This window comes from Sinohyriopsis cumingii, chromosome 4, assembly GCF_028554795.1.
Source record: "Sinohyriopsis cumingii isolate HCF-2022 chromosome 4, ASM2855479v2, whole genome shotgun sequence".
Taxonomy (NCBI): Eukaryota; Metazoa; Mollusca; class Bivalvia; order Unionida; family Unionidae; genus Sinohyriopsis; species Sinohyriopsis cumingii.
In genome coordinates, this window is record NC_142964.1 from 87,833,034 (window position 1) to 87,850,477 (window position 17,444).

Below are 17,444 nucleotides of genomic sequence, written 5' to 3' on the forward strand. Positions count from 1 at the left end.
TTATTTTTGGGTAATTTAACTGCATGTAAGTTAATACACATTTTCATGAACTAATTTATTTTACATGGATAATATATTGGACGAAATAAAAATATCAGACCTTATATATATCATTCAGTTACTTCCCTTACACAATACATGCTATTTCAAGAAGTAAAAACATTATCAGTGCTTCTTTATAAAAATAGTGATTTATTGTGAAACATAATATCAGAACTCAATATTGATGCAAATGTAAGTACAAACAATTTAATAATTTTTTCACAGTATAGTTTAAAAGAATTAAAAACATAGTGTTTTTATTTGGTTTGACTAACTTCCAGAACACTGGATCACCCCTGCAAGAGAAGAATGCCATACATATTAAGCATGCATGCCAGTGCTCTTAATTATTTTGAGGGGCCAGGCTCCCCAAACCAAAATGCTTATGACAAGCTAGCTGAGGTTGTGCATGCTAGTAAGGGTGCTAGCACAAGCCTGCAAAATTTAAAGTTCAAGCTTGTGCAAGCTTGCAAAAGGTATTTTTCCAAGTCTGCAACCTTACAAGCTCACAAAATCTAAAGTTCAAGCTCACGCAAGCTTGCAAAAGGAATTTTTCCAAGTCTGCAAGCTTGCAAAATCTAAAATACATGACGTAAGCTTGGATCCCTTGGGTTATCCACTCTTGTTCTTTGGAAAGGTGTAAGTACCCACAAACTTCCATGCTGGGCTTTTGCAGTGTGCCATTCTTGGACACAACTACCATGGGAGAGTTCTGAATTAGGTTGTTGTTCTGACTCAGGCTGTATGGCTTTGTAGAACTTTGCCAACAGACATGTGGCTGATCAGGATGATTTCACTTCTTGGCCAGGTTTGATGAGATAGTGAAGAGTGGATGCATGGGACCAGTGGTGTTGGTCTCTCAAATCCTGAGAAGCCATGCTAAGGGAATGAACCCTACAAAGAGAAACCTTATTTCCAGGGCAGCAGTCCTCAAAAGGTTTTTATGGAGCTATATACCTTGGATGTATTCAGAACAGCCCTGCAAAGGTGGAAAAGCTCCACTGATAAAGTCATCCACAAGGATAACACATGCCTTGATGTTTTCACCACTGCTTCCAAAAATGCGATAAAGGGCAACTGGTGACAGATTCCTCATTCAGCTGGATGAAGTTGGCTTCTGTAAAGAGAGTAGCAGTGACCTAGCCTTTTGTTTTCAAGATTCCAGTGTTTTAACTGGAAGACTGTGAACCAAGGTCCCCATAGAAATACATATATTGTGCTGCTTCAGCATTCTAAGGAGGTTTAATGTGCCAGGAAGGATGAACAATACAGCTAGATGCAGAGCCCATGGGTCTCAATGTAGGAGTGTGGGTAGGGGACAGACCGCTCCTTACATTGTCTAACAAGGTCTGGCACTTACTAAATCTTTTGGCAAAGCTCCTAAATCATAGCTGAATAAGAAAGCAATAAGAGATCCGATTAAGAGTTAGCATCATAAAGTTTCTTCAAGCTGGAAAAAATGTTAGTATCACTGAAACCTGAAGTTTTTGTGTTTGTATTTCGTAGATTTAAAGGGGGTTTACTGCTTAAGTTTTAAATTTTTTCTTTGCTTTCATTTTCTGTTTGATGTGAAATGTCAAATTTTTTTGAAATCATGGACATGTTCAATCTAATAAGGCTGAAAATCGCATTTAAAGATGAACAAACTTCAACCCACTTTTGGCTTTCCTCTCCTAAAATAGAGCTTGACTACAATATGATGATCACATGCCATATCAAAATAGTAATCATTCATAAACGGCATGAGAGTGGATGTTGATGCTTTCAGATTAATTGAAGTAATAATGAAAGACTATGTACTGCTGTTTCCGATGGGATGAAATAGTTTTAATACATAATAATGTGCACTCAATGAAGTAAACAATTTTTTATAAACATTGTTAGAGCATTGGATAAAGCAAGCACTTTCTTGTGCAATGCAATCACGGGTGCCATCTCAAAGTGTTAGCGACCGAAATTTTACATCATAACAGCTCTCTCTCTCTCTCATAAAAAAAAATAATAAAGGATGAGCCCTCTATCCATTTATTTATATGGCACACACATACCCATCACAAATTCAGTGATAGTGCAAATTTAATGTTAATAAGTGAAGCTATACAGGAGTTTTATCATGAGCAAGTAAGAAAAATGAATTCACAGACACAGACAGACACAGCAAATCCCATAGGACTCCAATTTAATGACATGATATTATAAATGGAAATATTCTGAACAAGTTGCAACTCTTGACTCCTTCCCCAAAAATATAGAGAATTATCAAGGGCTAAAGGAAACATACTTTAAAAGAATCAAGTAGAGCTCATTTGGGCTTTAAGACAGAAATAACAGTAAAAACAAAAATAAGTAATTTGCAGGTTAAACTTGGTCCATGAATTTTTTTCCTGGTTACATTAATCTCAAGGACTGCCCATTTAATTTCTGGGTGGGAGTGGGGTGGGCTCGAGAATTTTAACCCCAAAGCAACAATTTGCCAACCTTCAGATAACTTTGCAAAAAATATTGCTCTAATTTATCTTTAAGCATTGGCCTGTGCTAGAAGTTGCCACTTTAGTGTCTTTTCCGCTTTTAAAGACAGTATAACCAACTGCTTTCTTAACAGTTCATAATATAATCAAGAACATGCTTTCTTTTCTGCTGTCCATACTCAGACTGTTTCTTCTTCTGTCTTGTTGAAGCTGCACTTACAAAATGCTGATTGGTGATTAGAACATTCACTACTCCTCCCACATTTCTAACATGATCACATATGATACTCTTTGTCCCTTCAAATTTTCACACTCTACTTCTTTGTTCACAGAAAGCCACACTCTGCTGTTGCTTGTACATGGGAGAGGGTCAACAGAAGCTTAACAATCTTCAGCAGCTACCCCAACCTAACATATGACATGCTCCACAAAAAAAAGTGTCCAGTCCATCCCTGTATGGATGAAAGCCTGCAAATTTACCAGTACCAGTAACTGGTATACTGTCAAGAACATTGTTATATTGTTCAGGATCACTTCACCATCAAACACACTGATTCTTTTTGCTGTAATTATCAACTTCAAAGTTTCTTAAATTTGTCCCTACTGAGATTTGTATGTCTGGCCATTTCCCTTGGACACAAACATACCATATTTCTGACCAAAGAATGTGATTGGTCATTTCACAGTAATCTTTATCAACCCTTCAATCAGAAATGCCATACATTCTATTCTGAGCTCCATTGCTCCCTTTTCACTCATGGTTGCACTTTTCAACTTTTATTTAGGTAGTTAGTAAACTGAATGTTTCTGGCACATGTCTTTTTGTGTGTTTTTATTCAAAATAATCCAAACTCATTGCTGGCACTGATGCATCAATTTTCTGGTGTTTCATACCCTTATAGTGTGATAGAAGGGCACTCTCACCCATAGCCCCAATGTCTGTAAGTTTGATGCACACACAACACAAGGCTTTAAATCTGTCCTGGGTCTCCTTAACCCACTCATAATTCCGTTCTTTTTCAGGAGTGTTCAGAAAGTAAATATGATACATCTGACAAATTCTGTTAGTGACTAATTTAATAACAACATCATTTACATGTGGCACACAAACTGATTTCAAAGGGAATAAAGAGAGGCAGGCCAGTTTTTTTTAAAAGTGGATTTGAATACAAAAAAACATTAATTAGATAAAAACAAGACTTGGATGAATACTGGTGATCAGCTGGGGTGCTGGAATACTTTGAAGAGCTAATCTGTGGTGAAGATAAAGCCAACTTTGTACATTTCCATTTTAATTGGTAAGTATATGATAAGGAATTGTAAAAAAATAATGTAAATCAGTTATGCCTTAAAAAAAATACTTGTAAATTCTTTCCTGAGTTACCACATAAGGATCACCTACCATAGACAACATAGTGTGGTGTTGTCTTCTTATGTATACAACAGTGATATCATCAAATCTTGTGTTTCAACTTCCAAGTGAAATCAACTGATCCATGAATGTTGCCAATAATCACTTGATTAATTCATATACATATGAAAAATGGCTGGGTTTCTTAGCTGGAAGGTGAAATTACATGGCTCATAATTTGAGGAAACATCAGTATTATCCAGTTTTGATGGAACCCAATGCTGTTTAGGACCAATGAGTTTTCGAGATTCAGTATTATTCAGATGACTTGGCATATACAACTTTTTTCATGTAGGATGACATTGGGATTTAAGTCTATGAAAACACATGACACTGACTAAAAAGTGAGAGCATTCAGTCAGTGATGCAGTGGATTCTATGACATGGAATTAACAAAATATCAGATTTTGATTAAAGACTATCAAAAATGGAAGATAATCTTATATAATCATTAAATAAGCTCATACACCTGCAAAAATTTCAGCAGTATGCAAACGATTTATTGTTAAACTAATAAAGAATTTTATAGAACACTGATATGAAAAAGATCAACAGACAGCAGAAGACATATCTGTAAATAAAATATGGGAAGAAACTGAGTCTGAATAGCCAGTTCACAAACCAATCAGCGTCTGTAATAGTGGCCATGTAAGCATCGACGCAAGTCATGTATATACTCATGCCATACACGTCATGGTCATGGACCTTGTGGACCATATGCTGTGTAGTATGATAATAGCAGTTTTGTTGAGGACCTATCTAGAATGAAGTCTTCCACCCAACATGACTTTCCTCTTGCAGGGGCACCTGTGGGTAACTTTCATGCACATGATGTAAGGAGAAAGATGGGCAGTGGGGGGGTGTGTGTGTGTTGGGGTTGGAAAACTTTAACCTAGATCAGTCCCCCAAAAATACAACACTGCTATTATCATTCTAATGTACTTGTGAAATTTGTTACTACTGATATACTCGCACATAAGCCGAAAAATTTAGGAAAAAAATAAGGCCTGGAAGAAGGGGGGTTGGCTTATCTGCGGGCCAAGGTCCAAGTCTGAAATTTTTAACGATTTTTTCCCTTGATTTCTAGTATTTATTGTTTCTGTCGATCACCGAAGATGAGATCACATGCCTAATGATGCCACATGGCTCATAAGATTTGTGCTGTCGTGAAGTGAAACAAATATTTTTTTCTAACTTAAGTGGTAGGATAATGAATGAAAAACATGTTTCAACGTACTTGACGTCTATTTGACAGATGTCCAGCCACCAGAAAATGCAGCCATACGTGTTAATTGAGCCACGGTGGTACGTCTATTTTCCAAAAGAACCGCCATATTAGTAATCTCCAGTCAAATATTTAACCCTCAGCTAATCAGTAATCATTAAACTCTATGGTATCGTACAAATGCACGCTAGCTTATTTAAGTGCAAATATGAAAAGAATCTACGTAAAAAAAAAAAAGAATTACGATACTGAAGGTATATACGACAAACATTTTGATCGAGAGTAGAAATACATGTACAATAGTCTTAAAGGAACAATAGCGAGAGGCTCCATAGGGGTTTGTTGCGCGCACTCTTAGGAAGGGTAAATAACAGGGCAATATACAAGTCAGTGTGAATAATTGTAAAACAATATAATTTGTGGGCTTTCTTTGACAGGTGTTTTAGAAGTAATCGGCAGCCACAGTTTATATACTACTGTTGTTTAGTTGTTTGTAAAGCAAAGTGGTTTGTTAGCGGTAGAGTGTTGTACAATAGCTACCATATGCTTAATCTGTGGTAAATGCCTCAGGGATAATAGGTTTGTTTTGTTGCACAATGCCAATGACTTTACTAATATATGCCGACTCTCAAATGTATTGTTTAATGAGATATGGTAGTGGACATGGTTTCTGCTCAAAGTTATAAACTGTCACAATACCTGAATAATGTCCACGCTGAAACCAATCATATTTTGATCAACTGAATCACACTATCGGATGACCATGATGACAATGGCGACGTATATGATGAAAGCACGCCCGTAACAGAAGCTGAGTTTCGTGAACTGTTTGGTGAGTCTGATACAGAGCCAGATTTTGAAGGATTCTAAAAGTGATAGAACTTTTATAATTCATGATTTTTGAATGAGGATTAATTAAATTTCCATTAAGACATAACACTTTAGAATTGTTTTTATTTCAACATATAAATTAGCTTTCTTACTTTCATTTTATTTAATAATGTGACTTGCCTAGATAAACGTATTCAGAACTCACTTTGTGCATCTTGTGATGTACCGGTAGTCTAGAAATTATGAGTTGGCTTATACATGGGTCATGCACTTTATAACAGTTTTACCAATTCAGTTGGGGGGGGTCGGCTTATACGTGAACGGACTTATACGCGAGTATATACGGTACTCAAAACAGGTATACTGGTTTCTTCATAGAAGGGGGTACCATTTCACATGGGCATACACACATTTTCTTAAACTGGGGTTAAGGTCAACAATATGCAATTCATTCTGAAGCTACCACTTTTAAGTTTTGCATTATCTTCGTTAAAAAGTCAGGAACCTACTTTGTTATCTTTTTAATACAGCAACAGTAAGTCAATTGCTCTCAAGTTGCTTATTATATTGCAATACTTAAAAACCCTTATGACTTACAGAGTTAGGTAAACGTTCAAGTGAAAAATATAGCTGTGCTATTTATCCACATTTAAGCTAAAGAGAAAAAGGCAATCTGGCAGTTGTCTTATTTAGCATTTAACTGCCATTCTCCTGTTACTATATGAAATGTTAATATTGTCAAGTCAATTGCAGCAAGAAAATGAAGGTTACACTTAAAGTTAAATTTGCACGAATCCTATTTGATACAAATACTGAACATGTGAATTGTTGGTTACAACCTCTTGTATCCCTGAAGACAGTTTAATGTGACTGTAATATGGATAATACTGGTAGATTTGTTACAGCTCGATCATCTATCTAGTTATTAATGCAAGAATATAAGTGTTGCACTATGACACTCCAATCTGGATCTTACCATAAAGTAAGCACAGAGCATAGTTAAATCTTCCAAAGAGATTTATCTCACAATTTTCCCATGAGATGAGATATTTGTCAATTGTCAAAACAATAAATAAAGTTTCTTCAGGGAAGCTCATGAAAAGACAATGCTCTAAGACGTATGAATGTTGAAAACAGATATTCTGACCCATTCTTAGTGTCTGTGTGTGTGTGTGTGTGATTTGGATTTTTAACATAACTTTAACAATTTTTCAGTCATATCACTATGATGTCTGCAGTGTGGCAGTTTATACTGATGTCTAGCACTGGGGCATCATGCCGCAGACATGTAGCATGATGTCCCACCCAGCCACATTATCCTGACACCAGGCTGACCAGTCCTAACACAAAACTCTTAACGCTGAGCCCCTAGTGAGGCAGCTGTAAGTACCATTTTTGAAATTTTTGGTATGACTTGGCTGGGGTTCAAACCTGTAACCTTCTGCATCCAAGGCAGATGCTCGACCCATTGTTAGATTATGAGGGGGAAAAAACAATTTCTTTTGAAAATAACATTTAAATACTATCTATGCTAAAAATTACCCAAATCTGGTAATATAATGGCTAAGGTAAATTATTGCTGAAACTGAAAATATGACCAATAAAAAGAAAAAAGATTAGATTAAAATAATTTCTACAAAAAAAATTCAAAACTTCATTTTTTTTTACAAAACATTAAGTTTATATTAACTGTAATAAATAATAATAATAATAATAATAATAATAATAATGTCAATAAATACTTTATTTGATGAGGGAAGCTCAGTATATTCTATAATTCTACCCTTGAGGCCATCAGGATGAATAAGCTATTGTAAATACAAGAGGAAAAAACCCACACAAGAAAACAAGCATGCTTAAATACATTTAGTACAAACACTCAAAGAATATATGAAATGCATTAACAGAATAAACTGGAGTGCATGTATTTCAATATTTACAATGAAAACTGCTTTTCGAGATATGCAGTCATACGTTTTTGTACTGAACACATTTAGATTTGTTTCTGAATTAATTGCTTTGGGTAGCATCAGAATAAGCATATTCAAGTATCTGTTTTTGGTGTTTACAATGATCATTTGTCATTGATCTCATTGATTGGATAGCATCAGAATAAGCATATTCAAGTATTTGTTTTTGGTGTTTGCAATGATCATTTGTCATTGATCTCATTGATTGGGTAGCATCAGAATAAGCATATTCAAGTATTTGTTTTTGGTGTTTGCAATGATCATTTGTCATTGATCTCATTGATTGGGTAGCATCAGAATAAGCATATTCAAGTATTTGTTTTTGGTGTTTGCAATGATCATTTGTCATTGATCTCATTGATTGGATAGCATCAGAATAAGCATATTCAAATATTTTTGTGTGTGTTTGCAATGATCATTTGTCACTGACCTCAATTTAGATCCATCTTTTCGTTTTTCTGACTTAAAATGAAACATATTCAAATACTGTGGACAAAATTCAATATTCTTTACTTTGAACATTAATATGGATTTTTGGTAGGCTAATCTATATTCAAATTTCAGCCTTTTTAATTTTTATAATAAATTTCTGGAAGGTGTTTCAAATGGTAAATTTAGGAGAATTCTTGCTACCCAGAAGTAGATTGCTAAGTCTTTACATGTATATTACATTGTTGACAAACAGACAATAAATAATACCTGTATCAGCAAATTTCAACTAGCATCCAATTAGTAAATGTCAACTATTTTTAAATGTTCAGAAAGACTGCTAGTTAAGTTTCTTGCTTGATAGCTGTTTATAAAAGTCATTTTTAAATATACTAGTATAATAGTCAAACCCTGCTTTTCACCTGTATAATGAAATCAACTGCTCGGCTTTAAACAGTCACCTTTCCAAGTTCTTTGCACCAAGTTATTATAATATACATGTATAATCTGCATCGATCTAATAACTTGAGGTCACTACAAAAGATGGGTTCGACCATACTATTTTTTTTTCTTACTCCATACAAACTTCAAATGGAAGGCTCTGCAATATCAGAGGCACATAATAGAATGCTATGATGAACTGTTTTACCTCTCAGGGTGAAGTAGTTCTCCACTTAAAAAACAAGTACCCTCTTAGATCCACTTTTATTCTGTTCTTAATACCTAACAAGTGCCTGACTTTCATTACTAATGGCAGCATCTAACTGTACAAAAGCACAAGTTAAACTAGTGATCACATATAAGCAGCATCATTTCAGTGACTTGTGAAAAAAAATTCCTCAGTCATGAAGCAATTTACAACAGACAGTCTCTTCTTCAAAGCAGTACTTATCCCATACTGTAACTGCTGGTTTGTTTGTATTAAAATACAGCCTTTTGTAATACTCTAGTATGCAGTGATCATAAAAATGAATATCCTGCAGAGAAAGAGATGTGTTCAGACAGGCAAGTCTGTGGCAATGATCAATATAAATATTATGTATATATATATATATATACACACACACACACACACACACACACACATGCTGCCAAGCCTATTACAATGAATAAATAAATGTACTAGTGGTTCTGATGTGCATTGATTTTTTTTAAAGTGTATTATATAGCCTCTATAGTATATGTTGTTGTTGTTGTTGTTGTTGTAGGGCTTAACGCCATTTTTCAGCACAAGATAGGCTATACATGGCGGCCAGTATTAATGGTGGAGGAAGAACCTGGAAAACCCCCGGAAAGAACCACCGACCCACGAGAAGCTACTGGCAAGCTTTCTGACATAACCACATTAGCCGAATCCGAGACTCAAACTGACGCAGACAGAGGTGAGATGGCAGTGATCCGTAACGGTGAGCGCTTTAGACCACTCGGCCACTCGGGGCCCCCTCTATAGTATATGTACATTGATTATTTTATGTTGGTAGAAATTACAGAAGAGCTGTGAATATTCTTATATTAAAGTGGCTGTTTATGTACAAATGAGTGGAAGTGAAAGTAATGATTCACAAAAAAAATGTTAGGAATTTATGAAAGTTGCAACGGGCGGCATGCTACTTCCAAAGAAATGGGTTGTCAAATGTATGACAGATGAATTGAGAATATTGTATCATTTGAATGGGACATACAGCTTCATTAAAGAAGTGCAAAAGATGTAAGAATTTGATAAGTTGGTCAGTTTGGTAGTGACCTTAGAAATAGAATGAAACAAACCTGGATAGATATCTGAGGCAAACAAAAACTAAAAAGAAACTGCTGAATAATGTGCATGAAAGAGTACATCCTCAAAAAGAATCATAACTCACCCACTGTGTCTGACATTTTTGTCGAGGTCAGTGACAAGGATGCTTCAGAGCCGGCTGATTAAACAGATGATTTGGGGCCATAAGTCAAAAAATGGCATCCCAACTCCATTTATTTTACAGAGCACATTACTGCATTGCATGAGAAAGGCATCACAAGTATCTAATACAAAATTCACAATGAGAGGTTCAACATTACTGGGTACAAGTGGCAGTCACCCAACAAATTTTATAGGGTGGCAGAGTGGTCTAAAGCGCTCTCCGTTACGGATCACTGCCATTTCATCTCTGTCTGCGTGGGTTCAAGTCTCGGATTCGGTGAATGTGGGTATGTGAGAAAGCTTGCCAGTAGCTTCTCGAGGGTCGGTGGTTCTTTCCGGGAATTTCCCGGGTTCTTCCTCCATCATTAATACTGGCCGCCATGTATAGCCTATTGTGTGCTGAAAAATGGCATTAAACCCTACTACAACAACAACAAATTTTATGTTGCTGTTGTACTCAATGATGACTCGTTTGCCCTTATTCAGGCAGACCCATTAATGAAAGATGTTGTACTTAACCCCTGGTGACAAGTTTAAGTTGCAGGAGGTAGTAACCTACTGCCGAGCTCTGTAGCGTCAAAGTCATGCATAATACACTAAAGTGGGTGGTATTATAGAAAGGTAGACATATGTAGCTCTACACTGATACCAAAAAATCTGGAATTTCTAGTTGCACTACAAAATACAAAGGGAAAAACCTCATTTTTTGGAACTGATTTTTTCTACCCAATATTTGCCTGTGGTCAAAATCCAATTCTGTGTCTGGATTTTAGACTTTTTGGTCTCAGATCTAAGGCAGACCAGTATGAACTGCAAATAGACAGATGAACCTTTGCAAAAAGTAGGATAAGATGGGCATTTGGAATAAAGAGTGGTCTCGATACGAAAATAATGGATCTGTTAAGCAACAAAAAACAATATCCAACTTTCACCCTTCTGCTCATGCGCGAGCCAAATAGCCAATGAAAAATGATGTTTCTAACAACTAGGCAGTATGCTATTGGAAGATCACCTGGAAGTTGGTGTTTTAGAATTTATTCAGAAACAGCTTTCAAAATGTATTTCCTACTAGAATTTCAGGCGAAAACGACAAAAACCTCCAGGGGTTAATGTGTTAACATAGCGGAAGGTTTTCTCTGTGGTTACTCTGAGATAGGTGTGGTCAATTATTTGGCAAGAATAGATGCTCCCACATATGTAAATAGGAAGCTCCATGGCACTGGAATGTAGAAGCTCCATGATATTGCGACACAACAAATACAAAGCAACCAGACTTGGAAAGTACGAACCATGTGGCAGCCTTGGAAAGTACGAAACCTGTGGCAGACCATGCCATTACAAATACTGTAGAACCCAAATGCAAATATTATGAGAGGGATTAGGGGCACAACCCTGCCTGAAATCTGGCATCAGAGTCAAATCACGCAACCAACTTTGCCAAAAATCAAAACCACTAACACCTGTGGCTGCACAAGCACAAACAAAAGCAGATAACACAACAAAAGAAATAGATGAATCACCAGGACTTTAGCAATTGCAGTTTCTGATCCTGGCAAAATACCAAAAGTATAAAAAATTGACAAAATTAGAAAAATGCTTTGCCTCCCCTGGTATAAACATGCCTACAGTACCACAGATAAGACTGAGCTCACACGGTAGCATGGTATGCATATATCAAGTCATATGAGAAAAGCAGGCATACTTGAATTATTGAGACCTATTTTTGTGCTGAATAAGCAACAGTTACCACCACCATTGGCTGCCACTGCAACAACAATAGCAACAAGGAAAACTATGTTAAAACAACAAAGACAATTTGTGTAGGAGCACAATATCCTAATACAGAGTGGCGCCAGAAAAGCCAAAAATCCTTGTGATAGTGCACTCATATGAACAAAACCATCTTCCTGCCAAGGACAAAACAAAAATGTCATCTTGCCTCTGCTATCACTACTGAAATGGTCAAGTATGCTTGTGTAAGTGCCTGAATTCAAAATTCAGAAACATTGCAGTGAGTTGGAAAATCACATGGCCATTATCATGCCCACCTATGCACCAGGCTAAGACACTCAACAACTGCTAACAAATCTGATTCCCAGAACTGTTGTGGCGTTACAAAACTTTGGTCACACTGTGGTCAAAGCAGTGCTCATTATACCATTTAGTTGAGGCAAGGATGGATTGAAAACTACTACTCAGTGGATTCACAATGGTGCCCGCACGATCCTGAACTGCAAAGAAAGCAGCATCATTAACAATGAAATTGGCTTTGAAAAGATTCTCAAAATGCAATAAAAATACACCAATGCAGGATTGGGATGGACATTCTAAAGATAATCATTGCTTTGAGTGGCAGTTTTATTGATGCTTTACCGAGTCAGTGATCAGCAAGACATGCCTCAAAAAATTTACCAGCAACACCTGGTCAAACCCATCTTTGGTGATACCAAGTTTCCTGTGCAAGCGACAAAAGCCACAGTAAAGAAATCTGAAACACTGAGAACAGGTATCACTGTTCATTTATCATAAAGACTTATAGTCACTGGCACTATCTCCCCATGGATAGAACGGCTGAACTTGAATGATTTGTTGCTACTGAGTGAAATGAAAGACTTGGAATCAATCAATCTTGTACTATATATGGATAAAACATCCTGGTCGTCTGCTTAACCAGCACAGCAAGCACCACAGCAAGAAATATCAATACAGACATTACAATAATGAATTTAATACTCAAGAACTGCTCACCAGTCATGACTTTTATTTGTCAATTTTTCTGCAGTACAGATAGATGAAAGTCCCATATATCATCTACACTGATTCTGAATGCCTGAATGTTGCAGTAGCAAGCAGCTCTGCTGACAAAGACACAAATGCACATGATATCAACCAGACAGTGCAAGTTGCAGAACAAATTCCATGTGGGTTTTGTTATGCTGTGGTTCAGTGTGATGGCAAAACAGCCACCAGTCTATTATCATGCTTAGGGTACTCCAGACACAGTGGAGGTAAACCTCCGATCAATCAAAGTCACAATGAAATGGATTCAACAACAGCTTGATTCAACAGAACGCATTATTATGATGGGTGATAACATTTGTGAGTTCTCCACAAACACTCACTACTCGACTTGTGAAAAAGCTTTCACTGACAAAAAGCAAAGCCTGTTTGGCAATGTAAGTAAAAGTCCTGGTTCCGATTTATGATCACTGTCACATCACTGGTGCATACTGAGATGTTGAAGAACTTCAAAATTACTTGTCGATACTGTCCCACCTGATCATGAGAAAAGGTGTGTATCCCATACAAGTACATGACCCGGCTGTACTTTTTCCATCGTATACTCTGGAAAAGGATGGAATACGATGGAAAAACATGGAAAACCCTGGAAAATGATGGAAAAATGAAATATTCTGCAGAATTTAGCATGGAAACCCTGGACATTGTGCATGGAAAATGCTGGACATGCCTGGAAAATGCTGGACATTTTGGACTTTGAAATTTTTCAGCATGGAAAACCCTGGAAAACGATGGACATTTTGGACTTTGATTTTTTTCAGCATGGAAAACCCTGGAAAATGATGGACATTTTGGACTCTGAATTTTTTTCAGCATGGAAAACCCTGGAAAAGCATGGACAGTTTAGACTTAGAATTTTTTGGATAAATTTCAGCATAGAAAACCCTGGAAAAGGATGGACAGTTTGGACTTAGAATTTTTGGGATAAATTTCAGCATGGAAAACCCTGGAAAAGAACTTAGTCAATTTTCAAGATTGGTACAAAGAATTATTTTGAATTACCTAAAGAAAGAGCAATCATGACTAAACTGCGCTGTAACACAGATTTTTGAACTTGAAACTAAACTATTATTTCAAACCTATGATAAATATATACTGAGAAATAGAGGACACAAGTCAAATAAACAAACTAAACCATACACACACACACACTTGACCCCTGCTTTAAAAAAACAAACTACAAGTGTTGAAGTAGTACATCATTTATTGTATGTACCACATATGTAATTAAATGTTCATTATCAAAAGAACATCATTATACAAAAATGTTGGTGTAACACAAACTATACATGTATGAAAAGATATCCTGAAAAATTAGTTAAATCCTGACCAGAAAATATCTGGTGCATATAAAATCATAAATATGTCCAAATCTGTTCACCACTTGAGCTTGACACTACAGTGTATAAGTATGAAATTCTGCTGTGCAATGGTGAGAGCCATTTTAGTCCTTTTCATGATGATTGGGGAGAACAGTACCATAAATGGCATTTCCAATTTCAACAACAATAATAGGTTCTCGAAGACACTTGATCCTAGTTTTGATGATGAAAGGAAGTCTTCTTTCTTGTCAGAGCCAACTTCATTCCAAAGAGATTTTGCTCATAATTATTAGTTATGTACACCTGTACAGCCCCCAGATTCACACATTTCTTCTTTATCGGAGTACAATTTTTCGCAGATCTCACAATAAAAATTATATTTGAGATCCTCCTTACTGAATTCACATTTCTCCTTCAAATCTTTGACAACTGTCAATCCTGTGTTTGCTGAAGGAAGATGCAACTGAGTTAAGTCCAAAAAGTCACATATTTAGCATCTGACAAATTATGTCTTGTTGGCAAAGCCCCAAGGACAATAACATGTTCAGACTTTGTGATTTCACTACAATATATATCTTGTTATGGGGCTATGACATAAAGTGGGGGATCTGTGACATGGGATGGGTAAGACTGAGTTGCTTCATTCACCTGATGATACTGTTCATTGTCTGAACTTGATTAAAACTCTATACTTTCTTCTGAGTCAGATGAAAAACTCATGTCACTGTCACCATATCTAGTTGGTTCATCTGTTGATATTCTCATTATATTTGAAGATCAGTATTACGTACAGTCACCAATTTCATAATATCCAAGACCAACAGAACTGGATTCACCTAGATCAACAACACTGTAATGAGAAATACAAATTTTAGTGAACATCTATAACTCATATTAAAATCTTAACATTCAAACATTATTGTTTTGTTGTGGGAATTGAATATGTACAGTTAATATTACACTGTTACAGTAGTTTAGTTTGACAAATCCAATGTTAATGCATGCATCATTTAAACGTGGGTAATGCAAATATGATACACAATGAATGCATGTAAATGGCAAGTAATTGATACACAATAATATACTCAATCATACAAAGTACACGTGATACAACATACATTTCATAAATGTATGTGATGTTTTCAGAAAAACAACTCAAGTTTCATAACGTTTTAGGGCATTATAAGAAAAATGAAAGTAAAAATTATATTTAACATTTTAAATAATTAAAAACTGAAGTATGACAATGCATAACAATAAATTATTATATCTTGTTCTGCAGGAATCAATACTGATCAGATATTTCCTGGAATTTCTGTAATTGGCTGATTTGGTTAAATATGGTGTACATTGTGCATATATTGTGTATGGTGTGTTGGATAACCCATACAGAGTGAATGTTATGTTCAAACACGTACACTGAATATTCTGTCTGTAAATACTGAACGATTTCACCATATACTCAGAATTTGTTGAACTCTGAAAATTCCACTTAGTGTTGTATAGTGAAATTTGTTTATTCCTTAAATTATTGATATGGTAATGAAACTGTGTTTAAGATATGAGCCATGTTAAGCTGTGAATGTACTAGGTAAGAACAAATGTATAAAGAATAATGCTTATCTTCACACAAATAAACATTGTTGTGGGAGACAGCTGCAGACATTATTTAAAATGTAAAAAAACTCTCTATTACTCCTGGAATTACCATTGTTTTCTCTTCCTCCCGTACATGGTGCTTTTAGGAATGGACTTTGTGGAATTAACTTCAGACTGCTTATATATTTTGTCCTGAACACCAGTACCTGTAATACATAAACAGCATTAAAACGTTTACAGACTGTACAGTCAGACTGATTAAAACATTAACATATCGTTCAAAAATCATCTTCATGGTAAAACTTGTGTATATTTTAATCTTGCTAAGATTAATGTGAAATTTTTCAAAATTTCTTTTTCCAGGACTTAAGTTACTTAAGTTATGATTTTACTTATATATGTAGCAGTCTGAAAATTTAGCAGTAACCTAAAGACCTTTTTGGACTAGATCTACAAATACTCAAGAAATTCACAACTTTATCATAATACCAGAGCAGTCCCTGTTGGGCTTACATGTATCACTGGAGTTAACATTTCCAAGACTAACAATTACAAGGTTATGGCTGTTAAAATAAAATTCCACAAATTAGGTTGCTTTGAAAGTTATATATACATATATATTGAAAAACAAAAATACCTACTCTAATTTTAAAACTGGTGCAAAAGGAAACTTGTTTTTGACCTTGTATATCTTTTCACATTTATTGAAATACTTGCTTACAATTTAATTATCAGTAATACATATATAGTGTTGGGCGGTTAATCATATAGTCAGTTTATACTTGGGCAAACGAGATAAAGTCGAGACTCCGTTTATTTCATACTCACCTATAATATTTGGGTGTCCAATTTGTGTTGTCTTTCCATTTGTGTTCCACACCTCGACACAATATTGCCTCTTGGTCGTAAACTTTGTCTTCTAAAACCACTTTAATGTAAACCAATCATTCCCCAACATATCCAAATCACGGCGTTGGTATCCGATGTATAGATATTAACTCTTTAGATAAATCGTAAATCAAAAGAGAACAAAATGTCTGATTTTTCTGTCAAGTATTCGCCTTCACGTATCGGAGTCACGTTTTTGTCACGCAGAAATAGCCGAGGTTGTTCCGTATGATGATGGCTGATGAAGCTGACTATGATGGGATATAAAATTATGAACTTATTTTTTTTAACCAATTACTACATTGAAAAAGCCGGCATGTTTCGATTTCATGCGTTAGAACCAAATTTTCTGTAAAAAGAAAAAAAAAAAAAAAACCGTTTCTGTAACGTTTGGTTCCAAATTTGGCACCGTAAAACGCTTTGGATAACCAGTCTAGAATTTGGGCGCAATTTTCGATTGGAGTGTCATTGAAATTGTAAAATATAAAATATCCCAGGATTTTAAAATGACCACTGAACCAGAAATATCACTGGTTATATGGGTGAATGATCGTCCCATTCAG

General features: G+C 35.7%; 1 protein-coding gene and 1 long non-coding RNA gene across 4 annotated transcripts in view; both read right to left on the reverse strand.

The window, feature by feature from the left end:
* The window catches only part of LOC149801612 (furin-like protease kpc-1), a 237,224-nt gene that overhangs the window by 92,291 nt on the left and 127,489 nt on the right, over positions 1–17,444 (reverse strand). The gene's annotated exons all lie outside the window — the stretch shown is intronic.
* On the reverse strand, positions 14,259–17,436 carry LOC149801614 (uncharacterized). The gene is made up of 3 exons (XR_016420694.1): positions 16,822–17,436; positions 16,103–16,199; positions 14,259–15,244 (listed from the first exon to the last, which is right to left on the reverse strand). It is a non-coding gene; the product is annotated as an uncharacterized LOC149801614 (long non-coding RNA).